Source organism: Eleutherodactylus coqui, chromosome 3 (assembly GCF_035609145.1).
Source record: "Eleutherodactylus coqui strain aEleCoq1 chromosome 3, aEleCoq1.hap1, whole genome shotgun sequence".
Classification (NCBI taxonomy): domain Eukaryota; kingdom Metazoa; phylum Chordata; class Amphibia; order Anura; family Eleutherodactylidae; genus Eleutherodactylus; species Eleutherodactylus coqui.
The window spans coordinates 246760744-246782139 of NC_089839.1; the positions used below are offsets into that span (position 1 = coordinate 246760744).

Below are 21396 nucleotides of genomic sequence, written 5' to 3' on the forward strand. Positions count from 1 at the left end.
AGATTTTGTTGTGTACATTGAAAAAAATTGAAAACGTGATGTTTTTGTGATATGTCAAAAAACCCAGATAGTTTTGATGACTGTCAGTGTTCTCTTCTGACATTTCTGTATGATGTGCTCAAACACGACTTGAATGGCGTTCCACTTTGAAAGATAAAAGGCAGCTAGGTATGTGATGTCACTTACATTTATGTACAAGTCAGTATTTGCACCACATACCAGTTATCTGATTAGTCTGTAAAGGCTGCTTTTTACAAATAGATCAATTCTCATGGGAAGCATTTGTCGCGGTTGGGGCAGGCGACGCAGGAATCGGGGTACGATGCGAACATTACGCCTACAAGGATATACTTCTTTATCCTAATAAATAAACTTATAGATTAGGTTGGCAGTAGAAGCCTCTGTTAATAAATAAGCTGTTATTTAGAAGCATTAGACAATCTAACTGGCTCTAACTTTGGCGGAATGCACATGGCCAGGTCGGATTCCGCATGCGTGATCCCGTAGCAGAATCTGACCCTGTGTCTGGCTGGTGACCCCTATATACCTGTCCGGATTCTTCATAATCTGTGTTTAGCTGATGTGCAGGCCAGCGCACATGCGCACTACAGATTATGCCGCACCATCACTAGGCAATAATGTTGATTTTTGCAACCTTTCCGCAATGATGATTGCAGAAGGACCGCGGATCAGATGGCTTCCATTGACTTCCATAATCTGCGCTGAAATAGAACATGCTACAATTCTCCCTCGGCAAGCGGAAAATCGCTGTTGATTTCCACTAGTGGACAGGGAAAAGCGATTTTCAATAGCATGTTTATGGGCAGTGTTTGCTGCACAATCCGGAGGCAGACGCCCGCTCCAGATTACTCCATGCACATACGCCCATGTGCATTTGGCCTTAGAGTATGATTAACTCTAACATGAGCGGGGTAGGGTAACAATCTTTTAGAAATCACAAAGATCAGCAATACACTTCTACTGTAGAACACATGGTAGCACCACTGAATGCTTCCACTGACACAATCCATTAACTTGTGTGCAACTGTGTTCCTCAGGTGTCTGGCTTCTGCTTGTGTGTTTTAACTCGCAGGCCTGCTTTGCAAAGCTGCAGGATGATCTACCTAGCTGTAGTCCCTGCAGATTTATTGCAGCATTGAATGGCACGTTATGAAGCTGTGATTCTCAAACACTAGCTGTCTCCTTTCTTGTGCAACTGTCCCTCTCTAACCAACACAGATTCTCCAGGACACGGGTAATGTGGCTCTCCAAGCTGCCTTCTCACTCATTTGACAACTCTCTCTCCTGGCAATGCAGTCTCTCTAAAGGCTTAGCACCATTGGAATAGTGTCTCCAACTTGCAGCTCTCTGTGATCTTAATTCCTCCAGATCTCCCACCTGACCTCTTCAGCCAATGGGAAGCCACATACAACACTCCATAGAGAAATAGACAAACTGTAGTAATGTATGATAGCCAGTAGAGATCGCCTTTATACCATCAAGATTACATAACTTTAGGAACCCTAACAGAGCTCATTACAGCACAAACTTGAACCTGGGCTCTCTTCTCTCAAGCTCTTTGTCATGCAAGCTGTCATAATGTTGCAACGATGTCGCTGACGTAACTGTTCTTTAAGTTACATATTCAGGTTGCTCAAGATTCAGCTCAATTATTTCTCTTGAGTATTACACAAAAAGCAGCATGTATGGGGTATAACCCATGGTATTGTGGACACGATTGTTGTAAGTCAACATGTGCTCAGGGAGGTATTCAGGCTATTTCATCTTCTTTTGATCCTCCAAGGTGCAGAGTATTTGCAGCAAAGTCATGTTAAAATGTTCACAAGCTTCATTCCCCTGTGGATGGTACAGGGCAGTCTGGGATTTTGTAATGCCATACAGGTTATGCAACTTTTCCATGACTTTCCCCTGAAAAAAGGACCCTTGGTCTGATTGGATGCGTTTTGGACACCTGTAGACTTGGATGAGGTCTTGACAGATCACATGGGAAGTAGATTCAGCGGTCTCATCACGAGTGGGAGTTACCACTGCAAACTTCAAGAAGTGGTCTGTCATGACCAAACAGTACTGATGTCTACTCACTGACTGTCCAATGAGTACAGCAGGTACACAATCACCAGGACTTTGAGAGGCTTTTGTGTCTCGATGGTTTGCACAGGGGCACGCTGTTCTGACGAGTCCAACAGACTTCCTCACCAGTCTTTTCTTTTTGCGGGCAATACACAAAAGATTGCAGCCATGGAAACATCTTACTGACCCCAAACTGATCTTCCTGCTCATGTGCTTCTTGCCCAATATCTTTTGCTAACTTTTCATGGATCACCAACTGCCACCATGCCTCAAGTTCCATGGGAAACTGAACTCTTCAATACAGGATATTGTCTTTTACTTGCAGGCATTCCCTCTCTTGCAGTACAGAGAGGATCTCTTGACTAAGATGGACCTTTTCTTTCTTCCCAGATTTTTTGCTGTTGAGCAACCCAGCTCTTCACCTGAGACAGCCCTGGATCTTTTCTTTGGACTTACTTCTCATAACAAGAGCTGACTGGCTTTGATATTGAGGCTCTTTGTTCTTGGCCTCTCAGACAAGGGCTGATGTATTCTAGCTTTAACTTGCGTTAATTCTTTTTTTACAGAGCTTAGAGCACTCTGTAATTCACAAACCAATTTCGTCCATCTCTCCTCTCTTCCAGTGGCTTAATGCCCCTTCATGGTTTGTGACCATATAGTGTGTAGTCTATAATTTTCATCCTGGCTATGGCCAACAGCTTTGGTAAGCAATTGATGGAAAGTCAACAAAGAATTGATCAGGACCCACTCACGTAGAATCTGGCCAAATGGCACAGTGTATAACCTGAGGATAAACTGATCTCTGAAGATTTGGGCCATTGGTTTCATGGTGTTAATTTCGTTTTTGCATGCTAGATAGGATTTCCAGAAGCACATTGGCACACTGCAATATATTCTTTTCTTCTCTCTGGACTCTGGTGAAGAAGCAAGCCCTCAAATTTCCAGTGCTTGCTGCTTCCCCGTAAACATTCTCAAGTAATTTTATAATGGCATCTACAGTCTTCCGCTTAGATTTGGGTCACAGGAGGTCAGTTTTTCATGCATCCCTTTGCAATGCATTTAGGGCCAATTCTGTCTGCAGCTCCATTGTCCAGGTAGAAAATGCTTCCAAGCCTAGCTACCCAGACCATAAACATAATCTTGTGACAGGCAAAATTGGTTAGGTGGTTTATTATGGTACCAACCAGTAGGACCCTTGTAGGGGTTCTGCCATAGCTTGGGGAGTCGTGTGAGACGTGTCCTGGAGAATCTGTGCTTGTTAGAGAGGGGCAGTTGCACAAGAAAGGAGACAGATGGTGTTTCAGAAGCATGGCTCTATGTTGTGCTAGAACATCTTGCTACAAAGGATTCACATTGTCCTGCAGCTTTGCAAATCCGGGTAAACCCAACAAATGTCCAAAGAGGCTTCATCTACACAATGGTATTGCATACATTGGAGATATGTAAATGAAGGGGGCCCAACATGTACACATATATAGTGACCTCGAATGTTGCATATAAGTAGCTCGAATGTTGCAACTTAACAATGGCGATCGCCAGCACACAGTCTGAAAGTAACGCAAGTGTTGTCCAATAACTTGTCTGCAACTGGTAAATGAATATGTGTTCCTCTGGCGTAAGTTTTACTTGTGCGTTTTAAGTTGCTGGCCTGCTTTTAAGTTATTACCCATGTGCACATGTCAGGCCATTTTCTGAGGGCCCACCTCATTTACATATCTCCAGTGTGTGGGCATTTGTAGGGGGCACCCTGAGTCGCAGAGCTGCAGGTCAATGTAAATCCTTTGAAGCAGTCTGTCTATCTGTAGTCCTTGCAGCTGTGTTTACTCAGTGACATCAGTTCTGGCACATTATGGAGCCATGCTTCTCAAACATTGACTGCCTCCTTTCTTGTGCAACTGTCCCTCTCTAACAAGCACAGATTCTCCAGGGCATGTCTCACACAGTTCCCCAAGCTGACTTTTCACTCCTTTGGCAACCTTCTCTCCTGGGAATGTTCAAGGCTCAGTGCCATTGGAATTGCTCTCCAGCTTGAAGCTCTCTGTGATCTCAAGTCCTCCAGATCTCCCACCAACTTTCTACAGCCAATGGGAAGTCACATAAAACACTCCATAAAGAAATATACAAACTGCAGTAATGTATGATAGCCCATAGAGGTTGCCCTAATACCATCCAGATTATAAAACTAAAGGAACCATAGCGGAGCTCATTATAGCACAAACTCGAAACTGGGCTCCCTTCTTCCATACTCATAAAATATGCATGATGTATTCTGTCCCCCCCCCCCCCCCCCCCCCGCGCGTTTTGTGGCATGTTACATAATATACAGTGATCTGCTGCATTCCAAGCCAAATAGTTATGTAAGTTCGTAAATCTCAGGGAGAAATAAATCTGTACCTCAGGTAATTTGTTCACAAGCACAAAAATATTTTAGATATAGTTTATGTCACAATAATTCCTTGTAGATTAAGAGCCCCATTTATAAAAATGATTAAAACACAGACGCATGTATAAGAGTATAAGGCTACTCTCACACCTGCATTAGGCCTCAGTTCAGCGTTTCCATCTCTTCTGTCCAAAAAAATCGAAACTTGACAAAATGGAAGCTAATGCAAGCCTTTCTGTTTTCTTTCCCTTTTTTTGAAACACCATTGAAATTAATAGGGAAAAAAATGCATCTGTTTTTTAAAGTTTTCTTTCAGTTTCTCTCTTCCAAAAATGAAGCTGAGAGACAGAAACCCTGAACTGAGCCCTAACACAGGAGTGAAAACAGCCATACATGGAAAATGTACTTATTTTGTAGTACCATGTATCACCACTGTAGTGCCTGCAGGTCCAAACATTACCACAACTCTTTCAGAAAAGGGTGTTAAAGGGGCCATTCAAAAAAATCCTAACGAGGCCCCTCGTTACATAATTTTTCTTACAATTAAACGATGAATCTGTGCCAACTTTTGGTGCTCAGCTATCTCTAACAGTCCCTTTAAAATGCATAGAGCGGTAGTGTACTTGCATGACCATTGCTCCATTCATTTGGGGACATTCGTTGTCTTGTGTTAAATGGCTGTGCCAACAGTCAGTCTGCCACTGATCAGTTAGTTATCCCCTAGCCCGTGAACAGTAAATAATTTTGCTTTTAGCAGACAACCCCTTTAATATTTCACCCAAAAAACCTAATAAGCTTAGTTCCATATACATCATATATGGCCATAGCGATAGTTGTGCTAGTAATACATATCAAAATGTGTGGATTTTGATATGTATTATTCACCCACAGTCGATCCCTTCCTGGTTATGGGATTCAAAAAACCAGCTTCCAAAAAGCGATGGCTCTGATTGGTTTTCAAGCGCTGCTCAGGCAATCAAGGCAGCACTTAATGTACCAATGTGATGGCTGTGATTGTTTCATCGAGCGCTGCATTGATTAGCTGAGCAGCAGCCGAAGAACCAATAACAGCCATTGTGTTGTGGAGGTGGGATTTATGAATTGGCTGAGTCGCTGCATTGATTGGCCAATTCATAAATCCCGCCTCCACAATGTGATGGCCGTGATTAGTTCTTTGACTGCTGCTTAGCCAATCATTAAATGCTCGATGAACCAATCACAGCCATCACATTGGTACATCAAGCACTGCATTGATTGGCTGAGCAGCACTCAAGAACAAATTAGAGGCGGGAATTATGAATTCCGTAACCAGGAAAGTGATCTTCAGTGGATGGCCAAGGACTGCAAGAAGCATGTCGGAGCTCCGGGAAGCAGTGGAAGGGACCTATTACATAGGTAATGTATTCCCTATTTTTTTCTTATGTAATGCAGCTAGGGCTTATTTTCGGGGTAGATCTTATTTTTGGGGAAACACGGTAGTAATAATGCAAAGTATTATGAATGGTGCTATCCGTGGTGCTGAATCTTAAGAATACAGTCCTAATACTAGAATGTGGGAGAGATACATTAAGAGTGAAGTTACTAAACATGGCTCTTGAACCTGTCTACTGAATTACTCATGATTTCATATTGACACTTGGGATTCATAGTTTTGACACTTGCTGACTATTAATGTCAGCCTAAGACAGAGCTTCATTGACCTATAAAAAGATAAGTAAAGGGTAGTTGCTCATAAATAAATTATCCAACAGTTTTATTAGAATAGGAGTGATCCAGTAAAAGAGCGGGATAGCAGCAAAGAAATCAAGTTCTCATTCTTCATTCTGCGAATATAGTTTACAGCAGCCTGCATTCTGCTTACATTATATTGCAGCAAAAACAGGCGATCCTAAAACAGCCTTAGTATTCCTAAAGCCTGCAAAGAAAAATCCAAGAAATTCAGTCACCCCCCCTCTTACCCCCACCCAAGCTCACTTGCAATACTCCTATCTATAAAGAGAGTAATCCCTCTATAAGGAAACTTCTGTCCATGAATCTCCCTCAGTAGATCTGTGGGGTCCGGTGACTTCTTTAGTCTTAGAATGGCAGCTGGCAGCATTGGTTTAGTATAGTAAAACAAAGTAAAAACTCTGAATTTCCTTTTAATCTAAAGATACTTCTCATATTCTGATGTGTGTTTTATGCGAATACATCAAATATAGCCGCATGTTCGGAGCGCAGTCTGAGCCGCAGCTGTACAGAGACGTAAAATCACAGCTCACATTCTGCTCCTTGTTTATTTTCTTTACTTGCCTGCTAGCAAATTCATTAATTAAATTCTCTAATAGAACTGAATTATCATTTAATGCCACCTCAGCTAACAGCAGAGAAGCAATTTCCACTCTCCATCATCCCCTGCTTTTCTCCACAAGGATTATCATGAGCGAGTATAAACAAACCATCTGTGTTCTTCGTGTAACTGGATGCACGTGAATGGCTTTTGTTTCTCGCTTTTCATTATTTAACAATAGCGCTGTGTTCACATCGGACATTTGTATCCTGCTTAGTGTTATCTATTATACATCTAGAATGACTGCTATGGATGGCTGCACCAAAGAGATGCACAGCGAAAGTCCTGATCCAGTGCCAAAGGCACGCTTTAACATGATGCCGAACTGAAGTTATAATCTAAGATTTGGGGTGAAACGAATTAATCACTGAAGGAAGAATATGTAAGGTGGAATAGCTGCAAAAATCATAAATATATATATACCTGCACTCTAAGTTTCCTCGAAGCAATGAACTTTTAACATGTCTGTCTGACATTGGAGATGAGTGATTATACAACTTTTACCAATATTTATCATATAAATAGTCAATGTAAAAAAGCTGCACAGCGCCACCCATTGGAAGGTGACTTCCCTATACGTCAGTGTTCAACCTTTCAATGGGCTTTTCTGCAAATGGGTGTCTTCTTCTGGAGAACACTCTGCTTTGGCTTATATCCTTAGCCATGTTGGCCAAGGTCGCACATTAACTTAGAAGGAGGCCACCTTCTAGTAGACAGCACTGTGTACGTACTTTACATTCCCTATTTGCATACTTTTTAACCCAGGGAGCATTGCATGGCCTATATAAGATGCCCTATGCTAGCTTGGTGCTCTCATCAAGGAGAAACATTATCTCCCAGACTAATATTTATCACTAATGGTAGGAGCTCGATTCTCTGGGCTGTAATGTGAGCATTCATGTTTATTGCCATAGGGATTGCATCATTGGTCAGATACTTGGCAATGTCTTATCTTCTGGGAACAGAGCAAGTTAAAATCCAACATAATGAGCCTTATTTCCATTAAAAGCAGACATCAGAGGACCGTGGACCGACCCCATACACACTAGATGAATTTCTGCCAACTGAAACTGTAACAGCCAGTTAGCCATGTACTGTACTATGAATAATGCTACTGGTCAGGGGTTTCCACCATTTTTTTTTGCATAAGGGCCTTCATCATGACTCTAACAGGGAATGTTCATTCATATACATTTATTTACACTCAACAATCATTGCATTAGGAAGAGCTGATGCGTGACATTTGTGATCCACACATGATGGGCTCGTCACAATCTGCTCTCAGTAGTGACCTCTATCTATGCAGCAGAAGACAACAATTGGCAGTCATGGGTAAACATGGTAACTTAAGAGATTTAGACTGCTGGCTGATTATTGGTGCCTGCAGGAGTGGTGGCAGTATTTTTGAATTGGTTGCACTTATTGGCTGTTTGCAAACCACAGTATCATTAGTGTACAAAGGCTGGTTGAACTATGGACAGACATCGAACAGAAGATCACACAGCGGCAAGCCAAGTGTGGTTGATCCTAGAGACAAGCGATGAGTGGCACATCTGTTATCCTAACAATGACATGCCACAGTGGACCAACTGTCCCAGCATTACAACAGCGGGCAAGGTAGACAAATTTCCACAGTGACCATGCGGCATACCTTGCAATGACTGGGTTAGATAGCTGAAGAATGATAAGTGTGCCCCTGATGAGAATAGCAGAAGGTTATCTTGAGTGATGAGTCCTGAACCATATGGATGGCAGGATCCGCATAAACAGCATGAAGACGTATCCCATGGGTGCATGTTGGAGTTGAACATGCCGGTGATGAAGATGTCATGGTCTAGAGAGTGCTTCCCTGGCATGACCTTGGACCGTTGGTCATTGTACCCCATTCCTTGAACGGTGAATGCTACAGGGACCTATTAGCTAACCATCTGCACCCATATTTTCAAGGGGTCTTCCCCATCATGGTGCAATACTCCATGTCATCAAGCTCCGATCATAGGGAGTGGTTGGAGGAACATGACAATAAATTCTCCACATTGCCTTGGCCTCCAAATTCACTGGACAGTAACCCCATTGAATATCTTTGGGATATACTAGAAAGAGCTGTGAGATCTGCTCCCACTTATCCACAAAATGTGCACCAACTAATGGAGCTGCTGCAGTGGGCATGGGCTGAGTTGAGTGTGGAGGGTTTTTACCACCTTGTGGAATCTATTCCCCAACATCTGAAAGCTATGATCGCCCAAAAAGGTGTTTCTAATACGGTGCTCATTCAGTGTAGATGTACTGTTTATTCTTCCTAGCAATGCAAATTCAAATGCCTTAGATTTTACAGTCATTATAGGAAGATTGAAAGGGGTAGTGTTTTCTGCAATCATGTCAAATTGATTTATTGTGTTTGTAGAAAGTATAGCTAAAGAATATAAGCAAACTAATGGTCTATTATGTATGCGTGGTAGTCAATATACACTTTACAGAAAGCATACCACTTCAAAGTGCTATTGTTCCATCTTCCTCATCTGCAGGTATATAGCAATACTTGTTCACCTGCCCTTATTGTTGTAGAGTGACCATCTGGGCATTCAGACATGAAGTACCTAAATTATGTAATGCATTTACACTGTTATTTTACCTCGTTCTGGGGCTGTAGAAGGACACCCACTCTCTGCAAACACTGAAAACAGATGGCAAAACAACTTGTTCAACTGCCTCAAATGTCGTCTGCCCTCCAGCTGATGTCCTGTGGGCAACAAGTAGTGGCACATATCATTCACCTGAAGCAGAGGCATAACTTGAAACTCCTGGGCCCCAATACAAAACCTGTAACAGGGCCCCCAACTATAATGCTTTATTCATAGTACTGGGCTCCCTATATGGGGAAGAGAGGCCTTATGGCCCCCCCATAGACTCCTGGGCCCGGGTGCAACCGCAACCCCTGCATCCCCTATAGTTACGCCAGTGACCTGAAGATGATATATACTTTAAGCACTTCATGATCAAGGCCTTTGAAGCCTAATTGTCAGCATCATATTTTCATATTTTCAAAACAATACTGTCTCGGGGTTAATTATTTTTTAATTGATGCCTCATGTTTTTTTTTATTTGCGCCAAACATTGTGCCTTCTTGTGGTACCAGGACAGGGCCGGTATCTTTTCATTTTATGTTTTAGGCAGAAGTTATATAAAATTAATTTTTTTTTTTTCTAATTGAGGGTAAGAAATTGATTTGTTTTATTTCACTTATCATTAGCTGGTAATTCAGCTCACTTTGACCTCTATGTTTATCACTTTTCAGTGCTCAGAGCTGATCGCTACAACTCGCTGTCACTTCATTAGGGTTGAACTGACAAAGTGGCGGCCCAATCTCTTTACTGGCAGAGCGCTATATGGTGAGATCTGCCACTAAGACGTATGTATACGTCCTATCTGCACAATGTATCAACAATTAGGCTATAGATATACTAGATGGTGAGCGCAAAGGGTTTAAGGCTATGGACATTTTTTTTATGAGAAAATTTTTAAATGGATTGTATGTATTTTATGAAAGGCAACTTGTCAGTTTGAACATGATGTCAAAGCTGCAGGCATGATGTTATAGAGCGGGAGGAGCTGAGCAGATTGATATATAGTTTATGGGGAGAGAATCAGTATAACTTGTGTCAGGACCGATGGCTCACAGGCTCTCCGTGCCCGCACCGGCGGTCCTGTCACTCAGGCTGCAGGGATGAGCACAGAGGAGCCCCGGTCCTGGTGATCTCCCCTGGCTGCTGTTACCCTGGTTGCCGACTCCGGGCGCACGCGTCCTTGCCCAGGGAACGGGCACTGAAGTAGCCGGGTTGTTGGGGACATGGCGGGTGCTGTTCCGCGCCGCGTCCCCGTTGCTATGACACCCGGCCACGCTCTCCATCGTTGCCTGTTTGTAGTGGTGCCGGGGGGCTAGTTCTCCCGGTGTCCTCCGATTAGCTCCTGCAGCTGTCAGACTCTCCACCCCAATCAGCTGCTGGGCGGGAGTTCTGATAGCATTTAAAGCTGCTCAGTTCCTGGTAAGATTGCCAATGTTTGCCTTGTCTCCAGTTGCACCCGCATACTTCCTTATTGATTACCTACTTTGGCCCGCTGCTTGGACTTGACTACAATTTGCCTGACCCTTCTGTACCGCGTTCCTTCTTGTTGCTGACCTACCTTTGTGTCGTTTGTTTCTGTGTTTGTCTGTAAGTCTGATTCCAGCGCCATGTCCCTAGTCAGGCTAGGGACTGTCGCCCAGTTGTCGCCCTAGGGCTTAGCCTAGTGGGGACAATAGGTAAGGACAGAGGTTGCGGGCGGATTTCAGGGATTTCCAAATACCCGGACCCCAGTTCCCTGACAACTTGTGTTTTATTCATCTAAAGAGTTTAGAGGTCCAGTGGGCGGTGCTATAAGTGATTGACAGCTTATGGTGTTTGACTCACCATACAGAGGTAGCTGTCAATCAGTCAATCATTGATAGCACCGCCCACTGGACCTCTAAACTCATGAGATATAAATGAATTAAACACAAGTTATACTGAATCTTTTCCCATAAAACTATATATCAATCTGCTCGGCTCCTCCTGCTCTACAACATGATGCTGGAATGATTGTCCAGATATGTGTTCAAGAGACCTGAGAGAGGGGCAACGGACTCAACCGTCAGAGAAGTGACCTCACAGAATCGAGCAGCTTGTATTGAAGCTGGGAAAGATTTTATTAAAATCAATTTAAAATGTTTAATTTAATAAAGTATATGCAATGTAGTTACAAAATGTCTCTAAAGCTGTCTATAAGTTTTAAGACTAAAATATAAGACCGGTTCTCCAATGATGTTTGACCAGTGAATCTATTTTAAGGTCATTTCTTATGTGAATTTCTGGAATATACTAAACAACAATTATAAGAGGGTTAGAAGCTCCTAAAAACTGAATTCGACATTAAATAATAGACAAGTATAATGAGGTTATGCAAAATGCAGTAGTCATTCAATAACCTTAGAAGGCATCAGAACGCTCCGCAAAATATCACAATTAGTATGTAGTATGTGACAACTGTATAGTATGTATGGCGAGTGACTTTTTGTGAAAGAATTAACAAATACTTTGTAACAAGGAATTCTCTGGGAGTGAGGAATGCTATAATAAAATGTGTAGATGCTGCCACCTAGTGCTGAATATAAAAAACACATCGCAATGTAAAGAATGTGCAGGTATATGAAATATATTGTATATATATAATGTATACTATATATATTTGTTCAGAATAGTATCCCCTTTTTTGTTTCTGAACATATGGTTGTACTAGTACAAATCTCAGTCGTATGTGACAAGCTCTTTCATTAATGAAATTGTTTGCTTCTCCTGTACTGAGAAGATTATAATAGGATTTGTGAGCAAAAATAATCCTTTGCCAAACTGTCTAACATATGAGCCATAGAAAGTAAGAAAAAAGTTGAATGTCAAATTAGCATATGCCAAAAGTAAAAAGAAATGGTGATTATTTACTGGATATGTAGGAGTTTTTTTGAAGAAAGCAATGTAATAATCACAGTTTATTCCAGTATCAATAGAGTGACCCGGTCCTAAATACACACTAGAAGCAATATAATACAACCACTACAATGCTGCATTATGTGTTATATATATCACAGCACATGCAGGTCCTACAAAACCTAGCCAGCCATATACTAACAATTTCTTAAGATAACTTGGAATATTAAAGGGGTGTTTCGGGAATTTTCTTATTTTTTCTATTAATGACCGACAGATCATCAATAAATGATCGATGGGGACCTGTGACTTGGATCCCCATTGATTACTAGGGCTATTGTCATTGCGATCAGCGCAGGAAGCAGAATGCGCTGACCAGAGGTGTAACTTGAAGCTTCTGGGCCCCAATGCAAAACCGGTAACAGGGCCCCAACTACAATGCTTTATTTATAGTACTGGGCTCCCTATATGGGTAAGAGAGGCTTTATAGGCACCCTAAGGCTCCTGGGCCCCCGGATGCAATCACATCCCCTGTGTACCATATAGTTATGCCAGTGGCGCTGACCAGGGTTGGTATTGCAGGCTTTGCTCCTTTTGAATACAATTGGCATTGTGCTATAATACCAACCTGTGACATTGTGCTATGGTTAGTCCATTCGGCTTCCTGCAGTGAATGCAGTAACAAATTTTAAAAATCACATGCAGAATGGAAGGAATTGAGCTAAGCAGCAGCACATGTGAAAAAAGGTCTTGGGTATACTAATAGATCATAGACTGAACATGAGTCAACAATGTGATGCAGCAGCCAAAAAGGCAGCACACAATTCTGGGATGTATTAAGAGAAGCATAGAGTCTAGATTACATGAGGTAATTATCCCCCTCTACTTTTCCTTAAGGCCCATTTACATGGAGAGATGATCACTCAAAGATCGCTCAAATGACAGTTTGAGGGACAGCTTTGAGTGATCATTTTGCATAAACTATTAAGTAGCTACTCAGCTACTTAATGGCTTATTAGCGTGCAAATGAAGCCTTTAGCTGAATGCAGTTAATAGCTAGAGGGCTCTTATCTGCATTCAGCTCCTTTGTTCTTCGACGGGTTAAATAGCTGAAACAATGCTATCAGTACTACCCGAGGAGAACTCAGCATGCGGTCCTGATAAAACCGCACAACAATTTTTAGGCTGGCTTGAATTTAACGATCATCTAGCAGTGCACGAAAAGTGCATGAAAGCCGCTCGTCTAGACGCAACAATTATCGCTCAAACAATGGCTTTTTAGCGATTTTTAAGCGATCATTGCTCCAAGTAAATGGACCTTAGGTCAGACCACATCTGGAATGCTGAGTCCAGTTCTGAGCATCCCAATTTTAAAAAGACATAGACAAAATGGAGCAAGTTCAGAGAAGAGTTACCAAGATGGTGAGCGGTCTGCAAATCATGTCCTATGAGGAACGATTAAAGGATCTGGGAATGTTTAGAAAAGACTTTTTGACAGTAAGGGTGATCAATGAGTGGAACAGGTTGCCATACGAAGTGGTGGGTTTTCCTTCAATGGAAGTCTTCAAACAAAGGCTGGACAAATATCTGTCTAGGATGATTTAGTGGATCCTGCATTGAGCAGGGGGTTGGACCAGATGACCCTGGAGGTCCCTTTCAATTCTACTATTCTATTATTCTATGACAAATGGACATTACCTTTCTACTTGGTAATACGTGAGTCCCTACATGGTCTGGCATTTGGCAAGCAGTTCTAACACAGAGGGGATTACTAAAACCCAATTGCCAATGTTTCAAATATATTTCCAGAAGAAATAACAGAGGAGAAGCACAACATAAAGTTCTGAAAAAAATTGCTTCAACATTGTAATTTCAAGGGGCATGCAAGTATTTACCAATAAGGACATTTTGAGGAGCATTTTTTATATAAAATAAAAAGGCATCGGTCAGGGGTCTCTGGATCTACCAGACCCCCCTGCCTCTGGACGATAAGACGCAGATGCTTTTCATCAATATTTTATCTTGCTGAAACCTGCATCTTATAGTCAGAAAAATACAGAAAGTTAGAATGTAAGAAACATGAATAGTTCACCCTGTAGCTGCTGATATAATACGTCTAACCCTTTTGTTGCAATTTGCAAAGTGCTAATAGACATGCTTCAGCCTTGTTCCTCTGTCATGGTAGACCGTTTCTCCAATGTTTTTAAAGTGTTAAATAACTGCACAAGTAATCAGAAGCATGTACGCAGCTCCGTAGAAATGCTCTGAGATCTGTATCAAGACTGATTCTAGTTGTAAACATTGGGTATCATTTCTCTCTTAGAGCTCTTTCACACCAGCGCTGTCTGCACAGTATAGCCGCGTGCAGGGCTCGCGACTATACTGCTCTAAAGATTGCGTGAATGGGCTAATTCCAGATACTTGAAGTAGCCCGTTCACACGATCCAAGTTGCGGGGTGCGTGCTTGCAAGCTCCCATAGAAGTGTATGGAAAGCACACACCAAAGATAGGACAGGTTCTATCTTTGTATGCACCACGGAGCGGACATGTGAGTTTGCACTTGCATGTCCTATCTTTGTTAGATGCGCAAATTCAGTGTATCTAACAACCGTTTATGTGAACGCTTCTATAGGAACCCATCTGAGCGAGCCCTTAGGGTTTGTGCAGACAGGCGATTTAAAAGTTGTGCCTGAGATTCTCAGTTGCAAGTCACATCGGACAACACTCACATATCCAAGCCATGTGCTGTCCGATCTGCTGAACATATTCTCCCCTTGCAAATTGGACAAGATTAAGACCTGCTATGATTTTTCTTTACTCTGTCCATCCGAGTAAAAAACAAAGCCCCTGAATACATCCATTAAAATGAATGGGTGGCATCTCCATCCAATTTTCGGACCAATTCTGCTACGATGTGAAACAGTCACACCTGATATTCTGGCATTTATTCAAGCTTTAATGTTATGGTTAAAATGTACTGAGTCTTGAATTTCATAAACAGGTGCTGATTTGCATATGGTAATTAAACATTGGAGTATTAATTACTAAATCAGTACTGTATAGTCATCTTACTCACAAAGAAATATGCCAAAATCATAAGCCCACTTTTAATCTAAAGTGAGAAAAAGGTTCATAAAACCAGTTTACAGCTGGGGAGACCAGAACTATGTTACTGCTGTAGGCATAATACAGGAACAGAAGTGTCAATGAGAAAAGTAGGGGTCTACCACAGGTATATTACATGTGGAGCACTGCACATAAAAACTGGAGCCTTCAAGCACAATGCTAAGGTAACAACCATAAATATAAAATTAATGAACTACGGTAGGTCAGTGTCCAACAGAGTAACCTAATTCATGGTTTTAATTGAAATTTGACCATCAGCAGCAGAGAAGTTCATTGAAAATTAAGCCTTAGGGTGAATGTAAAAATGCCATAGAATTGAGTTGGATTAGTGCAGGCGACGTATAGATCCTACAGCGGCAGCTGAGGAGATATCGGCAGCCTGTAATGTCAAGAAAGTTACAAAGAAGCCACAAAGTTACATGACCCTTTACATTTTACATATTTTAAATGGCGAATAAATAGACTGCATATATATATATATATATATATATATATATTACATACCCAGAATGGCCACTTTATTAGAGGCAGCAGCCCTTTCAAAATTGGAGCTTTCCTTTATGGAAATTGGACAGGTGGCCTCGGAATACAGGATAAAATGAAGTCTATGGGGGTTTGGGGATCAGTTTCAGTGTGAATCCACATTAGAATGGGAAAAGCAAGCGATCTGAGTGACTTTGAATGGGCCTGCTCATCAGTGCTAGACTATCCAGAGAAGGTGTTTAAAATATGTCCAATATTGTGGCGTTTTTCTCATGCAACTGGGTCAAAAAGATGCTAAGAATGGGGCAATTGAGAAAAAATATCCAATAAAAGGAGATCTTGTAAATGTAAGCAACTCATTAACAAAGAAGATGTCAAGAATTGCTCTGACAAACAGGCACTGCTCAGTCAAGCAAATTGGTACTCCAATAGCTCAACAGTCCTAAGCATGGATGGGCTATGATAGTTGACAGTTCAAGGACCATTGCTGTGTAAGAGAAACAGAAAAGCGAGACTCCATTGGCCCAAGGAGTGCCAAGATTGAAGCTATCCTGTCCGCATGGACGAATATTCCTGCAAAATTATTTCAACACCTAGTGGAATCTATGCCACGACAAACTGCTAAAGTTCTGAAGGCTAAAAGATGTCCAATCGATTTTCCCATCGTTCTACACTCAATACTCCTTAATGACAAAGTGAAAACAGAATGTTAGAAATCTTTGTATATTTTTTTAAAATTAAAAATTAAAATTTTGCATGGATTTTGCATGTATTCAGACCCTTTGGTATGACACGTGAAATTTAGCTCTGGGGTCTTCCCATTTCTCTTGATCATCTTTGAGATGATTCTACACCTTGATTGGAGTCCACCTGTGGTAAATTCAGTTAATTGGACATAATTTTAAAAGGCACACCCTTGTTTATTTAAGGTCTCACAGCTCACAATGCATATCAGATCTAAAACCAAGCCATGAGGAGAAAAAAACTGCCTGTAGAACTCAGAGACAGGATTGTGTGGAGGCACAGATCAAGAGAAGGCTACAAAAAACTTTCTGCTGCACTGAAAGCTCCCAAGAGCACAGCGGCCTCCATAATCCTTAAATGAAAAAAGTTTGGAACAACCAGGACTCTTGCTAGAGCTGGCTGTCCCACCAAACTAAGTAATCAGGGGAGAATAGGGACTTGGTGACCTAGGACCTAATGGTTACTCTGGCTGAGCTCCAAAGATCCTGTGTGCAGATGGGAGAAACTTCCAGACAGTCAATCATCAATTGCAGCCCTTTACCCATCTGGGCTTTATGACTGGGTGGCCAAAAAGAAGATTCTCCTCAGTAAAAGACACAAGAAAGCCCACCGTGAGTTTGCCAAAAAGCACCTAAAGGACTCTCAGACTGTGAGAAACATGATTCCCATGTCTGATGGGCAGAAGGTTCATCTTCCAACAAGCCAATGACCCTAACCACACAGTCAAGACAACACAGGAGTGGTTTTGGGACACCTCTGAATGTCCTTGTGTTACGGCACTCTGCCCCCCCGGGCGCCAGGTGGGGTGCCCTGATCTTCCCGCACTCCACTGTCCCTGCCTACTTGCCTCGGCCCTGGCTAACCCCAGGCGGACAACTGGACGGCAGTCCCTGCACTGGCTAGGGACCTGGCGACTGACAAGATGTGACTAACTGATAGGGGGAACAGAGTGCCGACAGAGAAGGCAGATGGAAATGACCAACAGAACATACAGAGTAAGCAAAGCTGGAAATGGAAGCTGACAGGCAAACTAGAGGCTGAGCTGAGACTTAGCTGCAGACAGGACCGACTAGATGCTAGCAGAACCAATAACTGGCAGTGAGCTCAGGACACTGCCAGCCTTTTAACTACAAGACTCCGCCCCAGGGGCGGAGAGTGGGAGGAGCCAGCTCCCCCTACTGCACAAGAGAGGTGGAGGAGTGCGGGCGGCGCCCTATGGGTGGACACGCCCATGCCGCCGCACACCAGCCGCTCCACGTCGCCGAGAGAGCCCCGACGTCAGAGCTCCAGGACGCCGGAGCGGCACACGCTGACTGCGGGACCCTGCGCCACCCTGCATGGTAACACATTGAGTGGAGAGACCTGAAAATGGCTGTCCACAGATGGTCCCCATCCAATCTGATAGAGCTTGAGAGGATTTGCAGAGCAGAAGGGCAGAAAAGCTCCAAATCCAGGTGTATAGGCATCATACCCAAGAAGACTGGAGGCTGGAATCGCTGCCAAAAGTACTTCAACTAAGTACTGAGTACTCCATACTTATGTCAATGTGCAATGTTAGTTGTTTTTTTTTTTTCTTTTAATTACAAAGGCTTCTAACATTTTGTTTTCCCTTAGTCATTAATGGGGTATTGAGTACAAAATGATGGGGAAATCTTGATTTTTTAAATTTGCACAACATAATAAAAGGAACAAAAAAGTGAAAGTGTCTGAAGATTTTCTGAGTGCATTGTATATATTTCTATTCTTAGAGATGTTAAGTTAACTTTAATAGTGGATTCTAGAGAATGTATGAAAGGAGAAATATCAGAGATTCTATTAAGTAAAGTAATTTTTAATAAGGCAGGTTGCCCACCAGACAAGAAGAAAAAGCCCAATATTAGAGTAGAAGATATATCTCTGAAAGAATAAAAGCTCTGCCAAGAAATACTTAGCAAAATGAGCATCAAACCATCACGGGTCTAGGCAGAAATCCGCAGTGAAACCTGTTAAAATGTAGCCTTGGGCTACTCAAGCAGTAGCCGGATTGTTTTATATAGGCCCCAGCGTAGGGTAAACCATCACTACACATCACTATATTGTAACGTTAGGGAAATATAAATAATACAGGACACTTTAGCAATTTAACGAGAATGCTGGCTAACTGAAAGCTAACATCTTAAACACTGTGGGTTCTTTTACATGGGAGGAGCAGAACAACGAACAATAATAATAATCTTTATATAGCGCCAACATATTTAATAAGCGAATGAATTATCATTTGTCAATCAGTCACCAGAAGTATTTACACTGAACGATTATCCAGAGGGAATCTGAACAATAATCTTTGTGTGTAAAAGGGCCCTTAAGAACAGACATGCAAAAATGTATCAGAAAATTGCAGAACTTGCCATTGCACAATTATTGAGCTTTATTTACATTTAACTTGAAAAGCTTGTAAATGTAAAATAACCCAGTGAGCACTAAATCCCTTCTTTTACATATAACGACACTTCAGATAGTGTCCTACCCGGCCCTATAGTTCTATATAGTAATGAGTGATGAGCAAGCTTTTTAAAAGATTAATTTTGCCACTTTTTGAATTAGATCAAATCGAGCCAAAAGTTCACCAAAACCACTGAAACTGCTGTCTAAGAGCCATAAAAGCCCTGCATAATACTCTACAGGGCTTATATAGGGCTTTTATGACTCTTAGACAGTGTTACGCACCAATGTGCAGGATTAACCCTTTGCAATCCATTTTTGGATTCAGGGTTTTCTAGGGGGTTTTCTCTTTCTGCCATTATACAATGGCACCATCTGTTGGCTAGAGCTAGTACTGCGGTATGGGACATGCTGGAGAGGCCACCGACAACAGAGCGGCCAGTAATGTACAGTAAGAAAACCCTGCCGGACATCGGAGCTGTACAGCCTTCAATCAGAATGTCTGAAGACGTCAGACAGTGGATTGGAAAAGGTTAATGTTCAGTGAACTGAATCAGTAGAACCATGTTTTTGGTAGAACTGTGCTAAAACCTCAATTGAGGTTTGTGCCAAATCAAAATTTTATCAAAGTTCGATCTGAAACAGGGTTCTACTGCTTTGGTTCACTCAACACTAATAGTAACCAATATTCTCTATATACAGTATAAAGATTTAGCAATGTGCTGATGGAGATCACAACTTTTTTCAGCATTGCACAGACAGAATGCAAGCACATTTCTTGCATATATGTATTGCAAAGTGCTTTTTATGCTGCCATATAGTGCCAATAGGCAATATTTCTATTGGAGCACACCAAGATAGCATGTACCCATATAAATTCAGGGACCTAAAGAGGAAAAGCAGAAATATAAATGGGAAGATGGGACAGAAGACTCCAATTCAGCACAGAAATGTGTTGCAAAGAGCTGTTAGGTCCACTTGTACTGAGTATCTGAGTTGAGTGGTTCTTAAAGAAAACCCCTACGTGCTTCTGTGACTGACCAGTGCTGCTCATGTGGGCAGCACTGATCAAGCGAAGCAGGTGTAATACCTTAGACTAATGATATATTTATTTCCCAGTGTGCTTCGGGTAGTCAAAGAAGCTAATGTGACCATCTTTGTTTGTTTCTGGACCAGAGGATTGCTTTAAGTGATCTCCTGTTATCTATACTGGCCTCTAGCTGATATACACTGTTAAAAAAATCAAGCCCCTAGAAGGAGTTTTTGTTTTGCTGCAAAATTCAGCGTGCAGTTACACCTCAGGCAGATATGCAAATGCTTTGAGTTGTGGTGGTGCCATTACATGAACAATCTTTGGCCTATAGAAAGGCTCTCAGGGGCTACAAGTGTTTAGTAGACCTCTTTTTCCATCTGTGTACAGCTTGTTGATCACTAGACGCCTCTACGACACAATTGAAGAGATTTCACCCAGTTAAGAGTTTGAGAGGGGCGCATTATTGGAATGCAAGAAGTTGGATGGTTATATTGACAAATTGCCCATCCCCTAGACCATTTTGACCAGTTTGGAGGAGTTGGGACAAGTGTTTCATGAAGGCGACCAGGTAAGGACGCCATCATCAGACCAGTAGTAGGGAGGATCATCCAACAAGCATGAGTAGTTCCAACTGTTTCGTTGTCCCCCATTCAGAAATAAGTGGAACCATCGTTACAGTCTCTGTGTCTGTTAGAACCATTTCCAGGTGCTTGGCCGAAGGACATTTGGTCTCATGACACCCATTAATTCTACTGCCTTTAAAACCCACCATAACCTCTATTTGCAGTGGTGTTGTGAACAATGAAACCTGACTGCTAAGAAGTGAAGCCACATTGTCTTCAGCGACAAATCAAAGTTGAGTTTGGGCACTGACGAAGCTCATGTTTGTGTCTGGAGACCTAGGGGTGAGCGCCTCAATCATGCTTCTGCAGCCACATGTGTTCCTCTCATGGCAGGGCTCCCAAGAGGTATTTCCCAGCAGGATAATGCTTGGCTGCACACACAAGGGTGTCACAGGAATGCCTGGACAACAATGCCACACTTATGTGAAATGCCCGGTTGCCAAGTTTAATGCCAATAGCAACTTGCATGGGACCATCTGGGATGCTAACTTTGACAGCCTACCAGTTTGCACAATGCAGAGGCTCAGTTTTAACAAATGTAGACTGATATGCTGCAGGATACCATATAGAACCTGTATGCCTCCATGCCCACCTGTATCACATCTTGCATCCAAGTTAGAGGCTGCCCAAAGAGTACTAGAGCCTCTATGCCCACTCGTATCACA

The 21396-nt window shown here is 42.2% G+C and overlaps 1 protein-coding gene across 4 annotated transcripts in view; it reads left to right on the plus strand.

The window, feature by feature from the left end:
• NTNG1 (netrin G1) overlaps window positions 1-21396 on the plus strand; it is a 276714-nt gene that overhangs the window by 238881 nt on the left and 16437 nt on the right. The gene's annotated exons all lie outside the window — the stretch shown is intronic.